General features: G+C 53.3%; 12 non-coding genes across 12 annotated transcripts; 3 read left to right on the top strand and 9 right to left on the bottom strand.

Annotated features, from left to right (window-relative positions):
• Positions 1–57: 57 nt before the first annotated feature.
• TRNAL-UAA (transfer RNA leucine (anticodon UAA)) lies at positions 58–140 on the bottom strand. Its single transcript has one exon. It is a non-coding gene; the product is annotated as a tRNA-Leu (tRNA).
• A 2,143-nt stretch (positions 141–2,283) lies between these two features.
• Positions 2,284–2,366, bottom strand: TRNAL-UAA (transfer RNA leucine (anticodon UAA)). Its single transcript has one exon. It is a non-coding gene; the product is annotated as a tRNA-Leu (tRNA).
• Positions 2,367–4,509: 2,143 nt separating this feature from the next.
• Positions 4,510–4,592, bottom strand: TRNAL-UAA (transfer RNA leucine (anticodon UAA)). Its single transcript has one exon. It is a non-coding gene; the product is annotated as a tRNA-Leu (tRNA).
• Positions 4,593–5,537: 945 nt separating this feature from the next.
• On the top strand, positions 5,538–5,609 carry TRNAE-CUC (transfer RNA glutamic acid (anticodon CUC)). The gene has a single exon. It is a non-coding gene; the product is annotated as a tRNA-Glu (tRNA).
• A 1,126-nt stretch (positions 5,610–6,735) lies between these two features.
• On the bottom strand, positions 6,736–6,818 carry TRNAL-UAA (transfer RNA leucine (anticodon UAA)). The gene has a single exon. It is a non-coding gene; the product is annotated as a tRNA-Leu (tRNA).
• A 945-nt stretch (positions 6,819–7,763) lies between these two features.
• On the top strand, positions 7,764–7,835 carry TRNAE-CUC (transfer RNA glutamic acid (anticodon CUC)). Its single transcript has one exon. It is a non-coding gene; the product is annotated as a tRNA-Glu (tRNA).
• A 1,132-nt stretch (positions 7,836–8,967) lies between these two features.
• TRNAL-UAA (transfer RNA leucine (anticodon UAA)) lies at positions 8,968–9,050 on the bottom strand. Its single transcript has one exon. It is a non-coding gene; the product is annotated as a tRNA-Leu (tRNA).
• Positions 9,051–11,179: 2,129 nt separating this feature from the next.
• On the bottom strand, positions 11,180–11,262 carry TRNAL-UAA (transfer RNA leucine (anticodon UAA)). The gene has a single exon. It is a non-coding gene; the product is annotated as a tRNA-Leu (tRNA).
• A 2,149-nt stretch (positions 11,263–13,411) lies between these two features.
• TRNAL-UAA (transfer RNA leucine (anticodon UAA)) lies at positions 13,412–13,494 on the bottom strand. Its single transcript has one exon. It is a non-coding gene; the product is annotated as a tRNA-Leu (tRNA).
• Positions 13,495–15,637: 2,143 nt separating this feature from the next.
• TRNAL-UAA (transfer RNA leucine (anticodon UAA)) lies at positions 15,638–15,720 on the bottom strand. Its single transcript has one exon. It is a non-coding gene; the product is annotated as a tRNA-Leu (tRNA).
• Positions 15,721–16,665: 945 nt separating this feature from the next.
• Positions 16,666–16,737, top strand: TRNAE-CUC (transfer RNA glutamic acid (anticodon CUC)). Its single transcript has one exon. It is a non-coding gene; the product is annotated as a tRNA-Glu (tRNA).
• A 1,126-nt stretch (positions 16,738–17,863) lies between these two features.
• On the bottom strand, positions 17,864–17,946 carry TRNAL-UAA (transfer RNA leucine (anticodon UAA)). The gene has a single exon. It is a non-coding gene; the product is annotated as a tRNA-Leu (tRNA).
• Between the last annotated feature and the right edge of the window lie 774 nt (positions 17,947–18,720).

Genomic DNA, 18,720 nt, shown 5'->3' with positions numbered 1-18,720 from the left:
AGAGGAAAATGCTTTAAAAAAGCATCTGCAAGTTCCTACACACCCGCTGAAAACCCATACCAGGGATGGGGCTCGAACCCATGCGGACAACTGTCCATTGGATCTTAAGTCCAACGCCTTAACCACTCGGCCACCCTGGTGAGACCCTAGGTCCTGCCTTACTCAGCTCCCTTTTCATGCTGGCTGCTCCAGCGCAGGCTGTCCAGCAAGAGGTGATTGCAGAGTAAAAAGGCTTTTGCAGGAGGATAAAGGTAATTGCTTATGACAAACACACTGTGTGACACCTAACTTTTCCCCACTCGTACTTTATGGGCAATCTATACAGTGGAGTTAGCTTAGTCACAATAAGGAAGTGAGCAAGGCATGCTCACAAGAGCATCTCCTCCCTGGTGGTCTAGTGGCTAGGATTCGGCGCTTTCACCGCCGCGGCCCGGGTTCGATTCCCGGTCAGGGAAGATCCCTCTAAGACGTAGACGTGCGTAATTTGTCCACGCAGCTCAGCTTTTTTTAATCGAAGGTCCTTAAAAAGGCACCCCGACCTATAGACGAAAGCAGAGGAAAGGGGCTGGGTCCCCTGTGTCCCAGGTTGCTTTGCTCCCATTGCCCTCAGCCACCTTCATGCGCACGCAGTCCCCCACCCAGTCAGGTGCTCTATGTGGGCGTAAAGTGCAGTACCAGCTTATCATAAAGGTAAATTGCTGGAAAACCCGGCTGCGATGTATACATCTACTTTGGAGCACTCTTCTCCCTTGCACTCTTGAATCGGTCATTCGCAATGTATTCTTCCAGCAAGCTGAATAACGAGGTAGGTGTGAGAAGGTGTACCAGCTGTCTTTGAGCTATCAGCGGCCACTAGGTGTCCCTCTTGTGATTTCCCGGGGATCCCGATTGTACAGGAATTCGTCGGTTCAGTAGCACGGGGGAGGGGATGGCCTGTGCTTGGAAGTGACAAACAGTCTGGTGGAATCATGAGTGTTTTTTCAAGTTCTGATTCATATTCGCTGTAGAATAAAATATGCTTTCAGCCCCCATGAGCTTTGTCACTAGGAGAGCAGTGTAGGAACTTTTGCTGTATGGCTCTGGGTTCCCTGGTGGTCTAGTGGTTAGGATTCTGCGCTCTCACCGCCGCGGCCCGGGTTCGATTCCCGGTCAGGGAACAGTCCTTCTTCTGCCCTTGAATGCTTTTCCTTCCCGCAGGTCAGGGCTTCTCAAAATGAATTTGCTTTTCTGACAAACAGTTTGCCTAGCATCCCGCAATCTGGCTCCTAATTTGATTTTCGCAAGGTTCCCTTTGAGTTGCTTTCCTCGGCGGGAGGAAAATCTCTTGTGCAAGGCTCTTGAGGAAGTGAGATTCTGTATTCCGAGGTGCGCTTCTTTTCGTAGGCTTCTGACCACATGGTGTGCGGCAGGAAGTCATCTTTGACAGGGCCGCAGGCTTTGTCTCCAAATGGCATCCCGGACCCACTGCAACCCACCTTTTTGCTGAAACGGAAGTCTGGTTCAGGGTAAGAAAAAGCTGAGCTGCACGTACCGAAAGCAGCAGAGCCCAGCGGCGGAGAGGGTGTGGCCAGGGCTGTCTGATTTGCATAGTGACCAGTGGCATCTTGGGAATGTACAGGCTTTGGAGCCTAACGGGTGCTGCAGGGGTCTGCCTGGCCGGAGAAATGCCTGTCTGGCGCTCCCCTCAGGACACACGTGTCTTCCGTTCGAGCATGGAGGGTGAGGGACATGGGTCACCCTCATATACAGGGGTGTGGGCATGGGCAGGATGGGGCGTGGGGGACCCGTCAGGGCATTGCCCGTTTGGAAGCCCGTTCGGAAGGCAAGAGGAGGCGGAGGCGGAGGCGGGAATCTCTGCTCAATTTTTTCCCGAGGCCTGGGGACAAGCCTTTGCACATTTGATCCAGCCGGGCCTGCATCAGCAGATCCTGCTCCGATGGCAAGGGAGAGCCTGCAGGTGTAAATCAAAGAAAGGGGAGAAATCCGCAAGAGGCGGGTTAACAAATTCCAGTGGCAGGCCCATGTTCCCCAGGAAGCAAGTACTTCCTCCTGCTCCCTTCAGTGGGAAAAGACATAGGAGGTGTATTTCTCTAAGCAGGGGCTCTGCGTAGGTGGCACTGCATTGCTTTGGGAAGCATCCATGCTAAGTGCAGAGTAGCAGCAGACCCCACAGCTGAGACGTGAATTGGGACTGTTAAGGAAGGGCACTGGGAGGGTGAGGAGGGCAGAGGAAAATGCTTTAAAAAAGCATCTGCAAGTTCCTACACACCCGCTGAAAACCCATACCAGGGATGGGGCTCGAACCCATGCGGACAACTGTCCATTGGATCTTAAGTCCAACGCCTTAACCACTCGGCCACCCTGGTGAGACCCTAGGCCCTGCCTTACTCAGCTCCCTTTTCATGCTGGCTGCTCCAGCGCAGGCTGTCCAGCAAGAGGTGATTGCAGAGTAAAAAGGCTTTTGCAGGAGGATAAAGGTAATTGCTTATGACAAACACACTGTGTGACACCTAACTTTTCCCCACTCGTACTTTATGGGCAATCTATACAGTGGAGTTAGCTTAGTCACAATAAGGAAGTGAGCAAGGCAGGCTCACAAGAGCATCTCCTCCCTGGTGGTCTAGTGGCTAGGATTCGGCGCTTTCACTGCCGCGGCCCGGGTTCGATTCCCGGTCAGGGAAGATCCCTCTAAGACGTAGACGTGCGTAATTTGTCCACGCAGCTCAGCTTTTTTTAATCGAAGGTCCTTAAAAAGGCACCCCGACCTATAGACGAAAGCAGAGGAAAGGGGCTGGGTCCCCTGTGTCCCAGGTTGCTTTGCTCCCATTGCCCTCAGCCACCTTCATGCGCACGCAGTCCCCCACCCAGTCAGGTGCTCTATGTGGGCGTAAAGTGCAGTACCAGCTCATCAGAAAGGTAAATTGCTGGAAAACCCGGCTGCGATGTATACATCTACTTTGGAGCACTCTTCTCCCTTGCACTCTTGAATCGGTCATTCGCAATGTATTCTTCCAGCAAGCTGAATAACGAGGTAGGTGTGAGAAGGTGTACCAGCTGTCTTTGAGCTATCAGCGGCCACTAGGTGTCCCTCTTGTGATTTCCCGGGGATCCCGATTGTACAGGAATTCGTCGGTTCAGTAGCACGGGGGAGGGGATGGCCTGTGCTTGGAAGTGACAAACAGTCTGGTGGAATCATGAGTGTTTTTTCAAGTTCTGATTCATATTCGCTGTAGAATAAAATATGCTTTCAGCCCCCATGAGCTTTGTCACTAGGAGAGCAGTGTAGGAACTTTTGCTGTATGGCTGTGGGTTCCCTGGTGGTCTAGTGGTTAGGATTCGGCGCTCTCACTGCCGCGGCCCGGGTTCGATTCCCGGTCAGGGAACAGTCGTTCTTCTGCCCTTGAATGCTTTTCCTTCCCGCAGGTCAGGGCTTCTCAAAATGAATTTGCTTTTCTGACAAACAGTTTGCCTAGCATCCCGCAATCTGGCTCCTAATTTGATTTTCGCAAGGTTCCCTTTGAGTTGCTTTCCTCGGCGGGAGGAAAATCTCTTGTGCAAGGCTCTTGAGGAAGTGAGATTCTGTATTCCGAGGTGCGCTTCTTTTCGTAGGCTTCTGACCACATGGTGTGCGGCAGGAAGTCATCTTTGACAGGGCCGCAGGCTTTGTCTCCAAATGGCATCCCGGACCCACTGCAACCCACCTTTTTGCTGAAACGGAAGTCTGGTTCAGGGTAAGAAAAAGCTGAGCTGCACGTACCGAAAGCAGCAGAGCCCAGCGGCGGAGAGGGTGTGGCCAGGGCTGTCTGATTTGCATAGTGACCAGTGGCATCTTGGGAATGTACAGGCTTTGGAGCCTAACGGGTGCTGCAGGGGTCTGCCTGGCCGGAGAAATGCCTGTCTGGCGCTCCCCTCAGGACACACGTGTCTTCCGTTCGAGCATGGAGGGTGAGGGACATGGGTCACCCTCATATACAGGGGTGTGGGCATGGGCAGGATGGGGCGTGGGTGACCCGTCAGGGCATTGCCCGTTTGGAAGCCCGTTCGGAAGGCAAGAGGAGGCGGAGGCGGAGGCGGGAATCTCTGCTCAATTTTTTCCCGAGGCCTGGGGACAAGCCTTTGCACATTTGATCCAGCCGGGCCTGCATCAGCAGATCCTGCTCCGATGGCAAGGGAGAGCCTGCAGGTGTAAATCAAAGAAAGGGGAGAAATCCGCAAGAGGCGGGTTAACAAATTCCAGTGGCAGGCCCATGTTCCCCAGGAAGCAAGTACTTCCTCCTGCTCCCTTCAGTGGGAAAAGACATAGGAGGTGTATTTCTCTAAGCAGGGGCTCTGCGTAGGTGGCACTGCATTGCTTTGGCAAACATCCATGCTAAGTGCAGAGTAGCAGCAGACCCCACAGCTGAGACGTGAATTGGGACTGTTAAGGAAGGGCACTGGGAGGGTGAGGAGGGCAGAGGAAAATGCTTTACAAAAGCATCTGCAAGTTCCTACACACCCGCTGAAAACCCATACCAGGGATGGGGCTCGAACCCATGCGGACAACTGTCCATTGGATCTTAAGTCCAACGCCTTAACCACTCGGCCACCCTGGTGAGACCCTAGGTCCTGCCTTACTCAGCTCCCTTTTCATGCTGGCTGCTCCAGCGCAGGCTGTCCAGCAAGAGGTGATTGCAGAGTAAAAAGGCTTTTGCAGGAGGATAAAGGTAATTGCTTATGACAAACACACTGTGTGACACCTAACTTTTCCCCACTCGTACTTTATGGGCAATCTATACAGTGGAGTTAGCTTAGTCACAATAAGGAAGTGAGCAAGGCAGGCTCACAAGAGCATCTCCTCCCTGGTGGTCTAGTGGCTAGGATTCGGCGCTTTCACCGCCGCGGCCCGGGTTCGATTCCCGGTCAGGGAAGATCCCTCTAAGACGTAGACGTGCGTAATTTGTCCACGCAGCTCAGCTTTTTTTAATCGAAGGTCCTTAAAAAGGCACCCCGACCTATAGACGAAAGCAGAGGAAAGGGGCTGGGTCCCCTGTGTCCCAGGTTGCTTTGCTCCCATTGCCCTCAGCCACCTTCATGCGCACGCAGTCCCCCACCCAGTCAGGTGCTCTATGTGGGCGTAAAGTGCAGTACCAGCTCATCAGAAAGGTAAATTGCTGGAAAACCCGGCTGCGATGTATACATCTACTTTGGAGCACTCTTCTCCCTTGCACTCTTGAATCGGTCATTCGCAATGTATTCTTCCAGCAAGCTGAATAACGAGGTAGGTGTGAGAAGGTGTACCAGCTGTCTTTGAGCTATCAGCGGCCACTAGGTGTCCCTCTTGTGATTTCCCGGGGATCCCGATTGTACAGGAATTCGTCGGTTCAGTAGCACGGGGGAGGGGATGGCCTGTGCTTGGAAGTGACAAACAGTCTGGTGGAATCATGAGTGTTTTTTCAAGTTCTGATTCATATTCGCTGTAGAATAAAATATGCTTTCAGCCCCCATGAGCTTTGTCACTAGGAGAGCAGTGTAGGAACTTTTGCTGTATGGCTGTGGGTTCCCTGGTGGTCTAGTGGTTAGGATTCGGCGCTCTCACCGCCGCGGCCCGGGTTCGATTCCCGGTCAGGGAACAGTCCTTCTTCTGCCCTTGAATGCTTTTCCTTCCCGCAGGTCAGGGCTTCTCAAAATGAATTTGCTTTTCTGACAAACAGTTTGCCTAGCATCCCGCAATCTGGCTCCTAATTTGATTTTCGCAAGGTTCCCTTTGAGTTGCTTTCCTCGGCGGGAGGAAAATCTCTTGTGCAAGGCTCTTGAGGAAGTGAGATTCTGTATTCCGAGGTGCGCTTCTTTTCGTAGGCTTCTGACCACATGGTGTGCGGCAGGAAGTCATCTTTGACAGGGCCGCAGGCTTTGTCTCCAAATGGCATCCCGGACCCACTGCAACCCACCTTTTTGCTGAAACGGAAGTCTGGTTCAGGGTAAGAAAAAGCTGAGCTGCACGTACCGAAAGCAGCAGAGCCCAGCGGCGGAGAGGGTGTGGCCAGGGCTGTCTGATTTGCATAGTGACCAGTGGCATCTTGGGAATGTACAGGCTTTGGAGCCTAACGGGTGCTGCAGGGGTCTGCCTGGCCGGAGAAATGCCTGTCTGGCGCTCCCCTCAGGACACACGTGTCTTCCGTTCGAGCATGGAGGGTGAGGGACATGGGTCACCCTCATATACAGGGGTGTGGGCATGGGCAGGATGGGGCGTGGGGGACCCGTCAGGGCATTGCCCGTTTGGAAGCCCGTTCGGAAGGCAAGAGGAGGCGGAGGCGGAGGCGGGAATCTCTGCTCAATTTTTTCCCGAGGCCTGGGGACAAGCCTTTGCACATTTGATCCAGCCGGGCCTGCATCAGCAGATCCTGCTCCGATGGCAAGGGAGAGCCTGCAGGTGTAAATCAAAGAAAGGGGAGAAATCCGCAAGAGGCGGGTTAACAAATTCCAGTGGCAGGCCCATGTTCCCCAGGAAGCAAGTACTTCCTCCTGCTCCCTTCAGTGGGAAAAGACATAGGAGGTGTATTTCTCTAAGCAGGGGCTCTGCGTAGGTGGCACTGCATTGCTTTGGGAAGCATCCATGCTAAGTGCAGAGTAGCAGCAGACCCCACAGCTGAGACGTGAATTGGGACTGTTAAGGAAGGGCACTGGGAGGGTGAGGAGGGCAGAGGAAAATGCTTTAAAAAAGCATCTGCGAGTTCCTACACACCCGCTGAAAACCCATACCAGGGATGGGGCTCGAACCCATGCGGACAACTGTCCATTGGATCTTAAGTCCAACGCCTTAACCACTCGGCCACCCTGGTGAGACCCTAGGTCCTTCCTTACTCAGCTCCCTTTTCATGCTGGCTGCTCCAGCGCAGGCTGTCCAGCAAGAGGTGATTGCAGAGTAAAAAGGCTTTTGCAGGAGGATAAAGGTAATTGCTTATGACAAACACACTGTGTGACACCTAACTTTTCCCCACTCGTACTTTATGGGCAATCTATACAGTGGAGTTAGCTTAGTCACAATAAGGAAGTGAGCAAGGCAGGCTCACAAGAGCATCTCCTCCCTGGTGGTCTAGTGGCTAGGATTCGGCGCTTTCACCGCCGCGGCCCGGGTTCGATTCCCGGTCAGGGAAGATCCCTCTAAGACGTAGACGTGCGTAATTTGTCCACGCAGCTCAGCTTTTTTTAATCGAAGGTCCTTAAAAAGGCACCCCGACCTATAGACGAAAGCAGAGGAAAGGGGCTGGGTCCCCTGTGTCCCAGGTTGCTTTGCTCCCATTGCCCTCAGCCACCTTCATGCGCACGCAGTCCCCCACCCAGTCAGGTGCTCTATGTGGGCGTAAAGTGCAGTACCAGCTCATCAGAAAGGTAAATTGCTGGAAAACCCGGCTGCGATGTATACATCTACTTTGGAGCACTCTTCTCCCTTGCACTCTTGAATCGGTCATTCGCAATGTATTCTTCCAGCAAGCTGAATAACGAGGTAGGTGTGAGAAGGTGTACCAGCTGTCTTTGAGCTATCAGCGGCCACTAGGTGTCCCTCTTGTGATTTCCCGGGGATCCCGATTGTACAGGAATTCGTCGGTTCAGTAGCACGGGGGAGGGGATGGCCTGTGCTTGGAAGTGACAAACAGTCTGGTGGAATCATGAGTGTTTTTTCAAGTTCTGATTCATATTCGCTGTAGAATAAAATATGCTTTCAGCCCCCATGAGCTTTGTCACTAGGAGAGCAGTGTAGGAACTTTTGCTGTATGGCTGTGGGTTCCCTGGTGGTCTAGTGGTTAGGATTCGGCGCTCTCACCGCCGCGGCCCGGGTTCGATTCCCGGTCAGGGAACAGTCCTTCTTCTGCCCTTGAATGCTTTTCCTTCCCGCAGGTCAGGGCTTCTCAAAATGAATTTGCTTTTCTGACAAACAGTTTGCCTAGCATCCCGCAATCTGGCTCCTAATTTGATTTTCGCAAGGTTCCCTTTGAGTTGCTTTCCTCGGCGGGAGGAAAATCTCTTGTGCAAGGCTCTTGAGGAAGTGAGATTCTGTATTCCGAGGTGCGCTTCTTTTCGTAGGCTTCTGACCACATGGTGTGCGGCAGGAAGTCATCTTTGACAGGGCCGCAGGCTTTGTCTCCAAATGGCATCCCGGACCCACTGCAACCCACCTTTTTGCTGAAACGGAAGTCTGGTTCAGGGTAAGAAAAAGCTGAGCTGCACGTACCGAAAGCAGCAGAGCCCAGCGGCGGAGAGGGTGTGGCCAGGGCTGTCTGATTTGCATAGTGACCAGTGGCATCTTGGGAATGTACAGGCTTTGGAGCCTAACGGGTGCTGCAGGGGTCTGCCTGGCCGGAGAAATGCCTGTCTGGCGCTCCCCTCAGGACACACGTGTCTTCCGTTCGAGCATGGAGGGTGAGGGACATGGGTCACCCTCATATACAGGGGTGTGGGCATGGGCAGGATGGGGCGTGGGGGACCCGTCAGGGCATTGCCCGTTTGGAAGCCCGTTCGGAAGGCAAGAGGAGGAGGAGGCGGAGGCGGAGGCGGGAATCTCTGCTCAATTTTTTCCCGAGGCCTGGGGACAAGCCTTTGCACATTTGATCCAGCCGGGCCTGCATCAGCAGATCCTGCTCCGATGGCAAGGGAGAGCCTGCAGGTGTAAATCAAAGAAAGGGGAGAAATCCGCAAGAGGCGGGTTAACAAATTCCAGTGGCAGGCCCATGTTCCCCAGGAAGCAAGTACTTCCTCCTGCTCCCTTCAGTGGGAAAAGACATAGGAGGTGTATTTCTCTAAGCAGGGGCTCTGCGTAGGTGGCACTGCATTGCTTTGGGAAGCATCCATGCTAAGTGCAGAGTAGCAGCAGACCCCACAGCTGAGACGTGAATTGGGACTGTTAAGGAAGGGCACTGGGAGGGTGAGGAGGGCAGAGGAAAATGCTTTAAAAAAGCATCTGCGAGTTCCTACACACCCGCTGAAAACCCATACCAGGGATGGGGCTCGAACCCATGCGGACAACTGTCCATTGGATCTTAAGTCCAACGCCTTAACCACTCGGCCACCCTGGTGAGACCCTAGGTCCTTCCTTACTCAGCTCCCTTTTCATGCTGGCTGCTCCAGCGCAGGCTGTCCAGCAAGAGGTGATTGCAGAGTAAAAAGGCTTTTGCAGGAGGATAAAGGTAATTGCTTATGACAAACACACTGTGTGACACCTAACTTTTCCCCACTCGTACTTTATGGGCAATCTATACAGTGGAGTTAGCTTAGTCACAATAAGGAAGTGAGCAAGGCAGGCTCACAAGAGCATCTCCTCCCTGGTGGTCTAGTGGCTAGGATTCGGCGCTTTCACCGCCGCGGCCCGGGTTCGATTCCCGGTCAGGGAAGATCCCTCTAAGACGTAGACGTGCGTAATTTGTCCACGCAGCTCAGCTTTTTTTAATCGAAGGTCCTTAAAAAGGCACCCCGACCTATAGACGAAAGCAGAGGAAAGGGGCTGGGTCCCCTGTGTCCCAGGTTGCTTTGCTCCCATTGCCCTCAGCCACCTTCATGCGCACGCAGTCCCCCACCCAGTCAGGTGCTCTATGTGGGCGTAAAGTGCAGTACCAGCTCATCAGAAAGGTAAATTGCTGGAAAACCCGGCTGCGATGTATACATCTACTTTGGAGCACTCTTCTCCCTTGCACTCTTGAATCGGTCATTCGCAATGTATTCTTCCAGCAAGCTGAATAACGAGGTAGGTGTGAGAAGGTGTACCAGCTGTCTTTGAGCTATCAGCGGCCACTAGGTGTCCCTCTTGTGATTTCCCGGGGATCCCGATTGTACAGGAATTCGTCGGTTCAGTAGCACGGGGGAGGGGATGGCCTGTGCTTGGAAGTGACAAACAGTCTGGTGGAATCATGAGTGTTTTTTCAAGTTTTGATTCATATTCGCTGTAGAATAAAATATGCTTTCATCCCCCATGAGCTTTGTCACTAGGAGAGCAGTGTAGGAACTTTTGCTGTATGGCTGTGGGTTCCCTGGTGGTTAGGATTCGGCGCTCTCACCGCCGCGGCCCGGGTTCGATTCCCGGTCAGGGAACAGTCCTTCTTCTGCCCTTGAATGCTTTTCCTTCCCGCAGGTCAGGGCTTCTCAAAATGAATTTGCTTTTCTGACAAACAGTTTGCCTAGCATCCCGCAATCTGGCTCCTAATTTGATTTTCGCAAGGTTCCCTTTGAGTTGCTTTCCTCGGCGGGAGGAAAATCTCTTGTGCAAGGCTCTTGAGGAAGTGAGATTCTGTATTCCGAGGTGCGCTTCTTTTCGTAGGCTTCTGACCACATGGTGTGCGGCAGGAAGTCATCTTTGACAGGGCCGCAGGCTTTGTCTCCAAATGGCATCCCGGACCCACTGCAACCCACCTTTTTGCTGAAACGGAAGTCTGGTTCAGGGTAAGAAAAAGCTGAGCTGCACGTACCGAAAGCAGCAGAGCCCAGCGGCGGAGAGGGTGTGGCCAGGGCTGTCTGATTTGCATAGTGACCAGTGGCATCTTGGGAATGTACAGGCTTTGGAGCCTAACGGGTGCTGCAGGGGTCTGCCTGGCCGGAGAAATGCCTGTCTGGCGCTCCCCTCAGGACACACGTGTCTTCCGTTCGAGCATGGAGGGTGAGGGACATGGGTCACCCTCATATACAGGGGTGTGGGCATGGGCAGGATGGGGCGTGGGGGACCCGTCAGGGCATTGCCCGTTTGGAAGCCTGTTCGGAAGGCAAGAGGAGGCGGAGGCGGGAATCTCTGCTCAATTTTTTCCCGAGGCCTGGGGACAAGCCTTTGCACATTTGATCCAGCCGGGCCTGCATCAGCAGATCCTGCTCCGATGGCAAGGGAGAGCCTGCAGGTGTAAATCAAAGAAAGGGGAGAAATCCGCAAGAGGCGGGTTAACAAATTCCAGTGGCAGGCCCATGTTCCCCAGGAAGCAAGTACTTCCTCCTGCTCCCTTCAGTGGGAAAAGACATAGGAGGTGTATTTCTCTAAGCAGGGGCTCTGCGTAGGTGGCACTGCATTGCTTTGGGAAGCATCCATGCTAAGTGCAGAGTAGCAGCAGACCCCACAGCTGAGACGTGAATTGGGACTGTTAAGGAAGGGCACTGGGAGGGTGAGGAGGGCAGAGGAAAATGCTTTAAAAAAGCATCTGCAAGTTCCTACACACCCGCTGAAAACCCATACCAGGGATGGGGCTCGAACCCATGCGGACAACTGTCCATTGGATCTTAAGTCCAACGCCTTAACCACTCGGCCACCCTGGTGAGACCCTAGGCCCTGCCTTACTCAGCTCCCTTTTCATGCTGGCTGCTCCAGCGCAGGCTGTCCAGCAAGAGGTGATTGCAGAGTAAAAAGGCTTTTGCAGGAGGATAAAGGTAATTGCTTATGACAAACACACTGTGTGACACCTAACTTTTCCCCACTCGTACTTTATGGGCAATCTATACAGTGGAGTTAGCTTAGTCACAATAAGGAAGTGAGCAAGGCAGGCTCACAAGAGCATCTCCTCCCTGGTGGTCTAGTGGCTAGGATTCGGCACTTTCACCGCCGCGGCCCGGGTTCGATTCCCGGTCAGGGAAGATCCCTCTAAGACGTAGACGTGTGTAATTTGTCCACGCAGCTCAGCTTTTTTTAATCGAAGGTCCTTAAAAAGGCACCCCGACCTATAGACGAAAGCAGAGGAAAGGGGCTGGGTCCCCTGTGTCCCAGGTTGCTTTGCTCCCATTGCCCTCAGCCACCTTCATGCGCACGCAGTCCCCCACCCAGTCAGGTGCTCTATGTGGGCGTAAAGTGCAGTACCAGCTCATCAGAAAGGTAAATTGCTGGAAAACCCGGCTGCGATGTATACATCTACTTTGGAGCACTCTTCTCCCTTGCACTCTTGAATCGGTCATTCGCAATGTATTCTTCCAGCAAGCTGAATAACGAGGTAGGTGTGAGAAGGTGTACCAGCTGTCTTTGAGCTATCAGCGGCCACTAGGTGTCCCTCTTGTGATTTCCCGGGGATCCCGATTGTACAGGAATTCGTCGGTTCAGTAGCACGGGGGAGGGGATGGCCTGTGCTTGGAAGTGACAAACAGTCTGGTGGAATCATGAGTGTTTTTTCAAGTTCTGATTCATATTCGCTGTAGAATAAAATATGCTTTCAGCCCCCATGAGCTTTGTCACTAGGAGAGCAGTGTAGGAACTTTTGCTGTATGGCTGTGGGTTCCCTGGTGGTCTAGTGGTTAGGATTCGGCGCTCTCACCGCCGCGGCCCGGGTTCGATTCCTGGTCAGGGAACAGTCCTTCTTCTGCCCTTGAATGCTTTTCCTTCCCGCAGGTCAGGGCTTCTCAAAATGAATTTGCTTTTCTGACAAACAGTTTGCCTAGCATCCCGCAATCTGGCTCCTAATTTGATTTTCGCAAGGTTCCCTTTGAGTTGCTTTCCTCGGCGGGAGGAAAATCTCTTGTGCAAGGCTCTTGAGGAAGTGAGATTCTGTATTCCGAGGTGCGCTTCTTTTCGTAGGCTTCTGACCACATGGTGTGCGGCAGGAAGTCATCTTTGACAGGGCCGCAGGCTTTGTCTCCAAATGGCATCCCGGACCCACTGCAACCCACCTTTTTGCTGAAACGGAAGTCTGGTTCAGGGTAAGAAAAAGCTGAGCTGCACGTACCGAAAGCAGCAGAGCCCAGCGGCGGAGAGGGTGTGGCCAGGGCTGTCTGATTTGCATAGTGACCAGTGGCATCTTGGGAATGTACAGGCTTTGGAGCCTAACGGGTGCTGCAGGGGTCTGCCTGGCCGGAGAAATGCCTGTCTGGCGCTCCCCTCAGGACACACGTGTCTTCCGTTCGAGCATGGAGGGTGAGGGACATGGGTCACCCTCATATACAGGGGTGTGGGCATGGGCAGGATGGGGCGTGGGGGACCCGTCAGGGCATTGCCCGTTTGGAAGCCCGTTCGGAAGGCAAGAGGAGGCGGAGGCGGAGGCGGAGGCGGGAATCTCTGCTCAATTTTTTCCCGAGGCCTGGGGACAAGCCTTTGCACATTTGATCCAGCCGGGCCTGCATCAGCAGATCCTGCTCCGATGGCAAGGGAGAGCCTGCAGGTGTAAATCAAAGAAAGGGGAGAAATCCGCAAGAGGCGGGTTAACAAATTCCAGTGGCAGGCCCATGTTCCCCAGGAAGCAAGTACTTCCTCCTGCTCCCTTCAGTGGGAAAAGACATAGGAGGTGTATTTCTCTAAGCAGGGGCTCTGCGTAGGTGGCACTGCATTGCTTTGGGAAGCATCCATGCTAAGTGCAGAGTAGCAGCAGACCCCACAGCTGAGACGTGAATTGGGACTGTTAAGGAAGGGCACTGGGAGGGTGAGGAGGGCAGAGGAAAATGCTTTAAAAAAGCATCTGCAAGTTCCTACACACCCGCTGAAAACCCATACCAGGGATGGGGCTCGAACCCATGCGGACAACTGTCCATTGGATCTTAAGTCCAACGCCTTAACCACTCGGCCACCCTGGTGAGACCCTAGGCCCTGCCTTACTCAGCTCCCTTTTCATGCTGGCTGCTCCAGCGCAGGCTGTCCAGCAAGAGGTGATTGCAGAGTAAAAAGGCTTTTGCAGGAGGATAAAGGTAATTGCTTATGACAAACACACTGTGTGACACCTAACTTTTCCCCACTCGTACTTTATGGGCAATCTATACAGTGGAGTTAGCTTAGTCACAATAAGGAAGTGAGCAAGGCAGGCTCACAAGAGCATCTCCTCCCTGGTGGTCTAGTGGCTAGGATTCGGCGCTTTCACTGCCGCGGCCCGGGTTCGATTCCCGGTCAGGGAAGATCCCTCTAAGACGTAGACGTGTGTAATTTGTCCACGCAGCTCAGCTTTTTTTAATCGAAGGTCCTTAAAAAGGCACCCTGACCTATAGACGAAAGCAGAGGAAAGGGGCTGGGTCCCCTGTGTCCCAGGTTGCTTTGCTCCCATTGCCCTCAGCCACCTTCATGCGCACGCAGTCCCCCACCCAGTCAGGTGCTCTATGTGGGCGTAAAGTGCAGTACCAGCTCATCAGAAAGGTAAATTGCTGGAAAACCCGGCTGCGATGTATACATCTACTTTGGAGCACTCTTCTCCCTTGCACTCTTGAATCGGTCATTCGCAATGTATTCTTCCAGCAAGCTGAATAACGAGGTAGGTGTGAGAAGGTGTACCAGCTGTCTTTGAGCTATCAGCGGCCACTAGGTGTCCCTCTTGTGATTTCCCGGGGATCCCGATTGTACAGGAATTCGTCGGTTCAGTAGCACGGGGGAGGGGATGGCCTGTGCTTGGAAGTGACAAACAGTCTGGTGGAATCATGAGTGTTTTTTCAAGTTCTGATTCATATTCGCTGTAGAATAAAATATGCTTTCAGCCCCCATGAGCTTTGTCACTAGGAGAGCAGTGTAGGAACTTTTGCTGTATGGCTGTGGGTTCCCTGGTGGTCTAGTGGTTAGGATTCGGCCCTCTCACCGCCGCGGCCCGGGTTCGATTCCCGGTCAGGGAACAGTCCTTCTTCTGCCCTTGAATGCTTTTCCTTCTCGCAGGTCAGGGCTTCTCAAAATGAATTTGCTTTTCTGACAAACAGTTTGCCTAGCATCCCGCAATCTGGCTCCTAATTTGATTTTCGCAAGGTTCCCTTTGAGTTGCTTTCCTCGGCGGGAGGAAAATCTCTTGTGCAAGGCTCTTGAGGAAGTGAGATTCTGTATTCCGAGGTGCGCTTCTTTTCGTAGGCTTCTGACCACATGGTGTGCGGCAGGAAGTCATCTTTGACAGGGCCGCAGGCTTTGTCTCCAAATGGCATCCCGGACCCACTGCAACCCACCTTTTTGCTGAAACGGAAGTCTGGTTCAGGGTAAGAAAAAGCTGAGCTGCACGTACCGAAAGCAGCAGAGCCCAGCGGCGGAGAGGGTGTGGCCAGGGCTGTCTGATTTGCATAGTGACCAGTGGCATCTTGGGAATGTACAGGCTTTGGAGCCTAACGGGTGCTGCAGGGGTCTGCCTGGCCGGAGAAATGCCTGTCTGGCGCTCCCCTCAGGACACACGTGTCTTCCGTTCGAGCATGGAGGGTGAGGGACATGGGTCACCCTCATATACAGGGGTGTGGGCATTGGCAGGATGGGGCGTGGGGGACCCGTCAGGGCATTGCCCGTTTGGAAGCCCGTTCGGAAGGCAAGAGGAGGCGGAGGCGGAGGCGGGAATCTCTGCTCAATTTTTTCCCGAGGCCTGGGGACAAGCCTTTGCACATTTGATCCAGCCGGGCCTGCATCAGCAGATCCTGCTCCGATGGCAAGGGAGAGCCTGCAGGTGTAAATCAAAGAAAGGGGAGAAATCCGCAAGAGGCGGGTTAACAAATTCCAGTGGCAGGCCCATGTTCCCCAGGAAGCAAGTACTTCCTCCTGCTCCCTTCAGTGGGAAAAGACATAGGAGGTGTATTTCTCTAAGCAGGGGCTCTGCGTAGGTGGCACTGCATTGCTTTGGCAAACATCCATGCTAAGTGCAGAGTAGCAGCAGACCCCACAGCTGAGACGTGAATTGGGACTGTTAAGGAAGGGCACTGGGAGGGTGAGGAGGGCAGAGGAAAATGCTTTACAAAAGCATCTGCAAGTTCCTACACACCCGCTGAAAACCCATACCAGGGATGGGGCTCGAACCCATGCGGACAACTGTCCATTGGATCTTAAGTCCAACGCCTTAACCACTCGGCCACCCTGGTGAGACCCTAGGTCCTGCCTTACTCAGCTCCCTTTTCATGCTGGCTGCTCCAGCGCAGGCTGTCCAGCAAGAGGTGATTGCAGAGTAAAAAGGCTTTTGCAGGAGGATAAAGGTAATTGCTTATGACAAACACACTGTGTGACACCTAACTTTTCCCCACTCGTACTTTATGGGCAATCTATACAGTGGAGTTAGCTTAGTCACAATAAGGAAGTGAGCAAGGCAGGCTCACAAGAGCATCTCCTCCCTGGTGGTCTAGTGGCTAGGATTCGGCGCTTTCACCGCCGCGGCCCGGGTTCGATTCCCGGTCAGGGAAGATCCCTCTAAGACGTAGACGTGCGTAATTTGTCCACGCAGCTCAGCTTTTTTTAATCGAAGGTCCTTAAAAAGGCACCCCGACCTATAGACGAAAGCAGAGGAAAGGGGCTGGGTCCCCTGTGTCCCAGGTTGCTTTGCTCCCATTGCCCTCAGCCACCTTCATGCGCACGCAGTCCCCCACCCAGTCAGGTGCTCTATGTGGGCGTAAAGTGCAGTACCAGCTCATCAGAAAGGTAAATTGCTGGAAAACCCGGCTGCGATGTATACATCTACTTTGGAGCACTCTTCTCCCTTGCACTCTTGAATCGGTCATTCGCAATGTATTCTTCCAGCAAGCTGAATAACGAGGTAGGTGTGAGAAGGTGTACCAGCTGTCTTTGAGCTATCAGCGGCCACTAGGTGTCCCTCTTGTGATTTCCCGGGGATCCCGATTGTACAGGAATTCGTCGGTTCAGTAGCACGGGGGAGGGGATGGCCTGTGCTTGGAAGTGACAAACAGTCTGGTGGAATCATGAGTGTTTTTTCAAGTTCTGATTCATATTCGCTGTAGAATAAAATATGCTTTCAGCCCCCATGAGCTTTGTCACTAGGAGAGCAGTGTAGGAACTTTTGCTGTATGGCTGTGGGTTCCCTGGTGGTCTAGTGGTTAGGATTCGGCGCTCTCACCGCCGCGGCCCGGGTTCGATTCCCGGTCAGGGAACAGTCCTTCTCCTGCCCTTGAATGCTTTTCCTTCCCGCAGGTCAGGGCTTCTCAAAATGAATTTGCTTTTCTGACAAACAGTTTGCCTAGCATCCCGCAATCTGGCTCCTAATTTGATTTTCGCAAGGTTCCCTTTGAGTTGCTTTCCTCGGCGGGAGGAAAATCTCTTGTGCAAGGCTCTTGAGGAAGTGAGATTCTGTATTCCGAGGTGCGCTTCTTTTCGTAGGCTTCTGACCACATGGTGTGCGGCAGGAAGTCATCTTTGACAGGGCCGCAGGCTTTGTCTCCAAATGGCATCCCGGACCCACTGCAACCCACCTTTTTGCTGAAACGGAAGTCTGGTTCAGGGTAAGAAAAAGCTGAGCTGCACGTACCGAAAGCAGCAGAGCCCAGCGGCGGAGAGGGTGTGGCCAGGGCTGTCTGATTTGCATAGTGACCAGTGGCATCTTGGGAATGTACAGGCTTTGGAGCCTAACGGGTGCTGCAGGGGTCTGCCTGGCCGGAGAAATGCCTGTCTGGCGCTCCCCTCAGGACACACGTGTCTTCCGTTCGAGCATGGAGGGTGAGGGACATGGGTCACCCTCATATACAGGGGTGTGGGCATGGGCAGGATGGGGCGTGGGGGACCCGTCAGGGCATTGCCCGTTTGGAAGCCCGTTCGGAAGGCAAGAGGAGGCGGAGGCGGAGGCGGGAATCTCTGCTCAATTTTTTCCCGAGGCCTGGGGACAAGCCTTTGCACATTTGATCCAGCCGGGCCTGCATCAGCAGATCCTGCTCCGATGGCAAGGGAGAGCCTGCAGGTGTAAATCAAAGAAAGGGGAGAAATCCGCAAGAGGCGGGTTAACAAATTCCAGTGGCAGGCCCATGTTCCCCAGGAAGCAAGTACTTCCTCCTGCTCCCTTCAGTGGGAAAAGACATAGGAGGTGTATTTCTCTAAGCAGGGGCTCTGCGTAGGTGGCACTGCATTGCTTTGGCAAACATCCATGCTAAGTGCAGAGTAGCAGCAGACCCCACAGCTGAGACGTGAATTGGGACTGTTAAGGAAGGGCACTGGGAGGGTGAGGAGGGCAGAGGAAAATGCTTTACAAAAGCATCTGCAAGTTCCTACACACCCGCTGAAAACCCATACCAGGGATGGGGCTCGAACCCATGCGGACAACTGTCCATTGGATCTTAAGTCCAACGCCTTAACCACTCGGCCACCCTGGTGAGACCCTAGGTGCTGCCTTACTCAGCTCCCTTTTCATGCTGGCTGCTCCAGCGCAGGCTGTCCAGCAAGAGGTGATTGCAGAGTAAAAAGGCTTTTGCAGGAGGATAAAGGTAATTGCTTATGACAAACACACTGTGTGACACCTAACTTTTCCCCACTCGTACTTTATGGGCAATCTATACAGTGGAGTTAGCTTAGTCACAATAAGGAAGTGAGCAAGGCATGCTCACAAGAGCATCTCCTCCCTGGTGGTCTAGTGGCTAGGATTCGGCGCTTTCACCGCCGCGGCCCGGGTTCGATTCCCGGTCAGGGAAGATCCCTCTAAGACGTAGACGTGCGTAATTTGTCCACGCAGCTCAGCTTTTTTTAATCGAAGGTCCTTAAAAAGGCACCCCGACCTATAGACGAAAGCAGAGGAAAGGGGCTGGGTCCCCTGTGTCCCAGGTTGCTTTGCTCCCATTGCCCTCAGCCACCTTCATGCGCACGCAGTCCCCCACCCAGTCAGGTGCTCTATGTGGGCGTAAAGTGCAGTACCAGCTCATCAGAAAGGTAAATTGCTGGAAAACCCGGCTGCGATGTATACATCTACTTTGGAGCACTCTTCTCCCTTGCACTCTTGAATCGGTCATTCGCAATGTATTCTTCCAGCAAGCTGAATAACGAGGTAGGTGTGAGAAGGTGTACCAGCTGTCTTTGAGCTATCAGCGGCCACTAGGTGTCCCTCTTGTGATTTCCCGGGGATCCCGATTGTACAGGAATTCGTCGGTTCAGTA

The sequence above is a fragment of the Triturus cristatus genome, chromosome 5_2 (assembly GCF_964204655.1).
Source record: "Triturus cristatus chromosome 5_2, aTriCri1.1, whole genome shotgun sequence".
Lineage (NCBI taxonomy): Eukaryota > Metazoa > Chordata > Amphibia > Caudata > Salamandridae > Triturus > Triturus cristatus.
The sequence above is the reverse complement of the archived record's forward strand: the minus strand, read 5'-3'. Positions and strand labels throughout refer to the sequence as shown.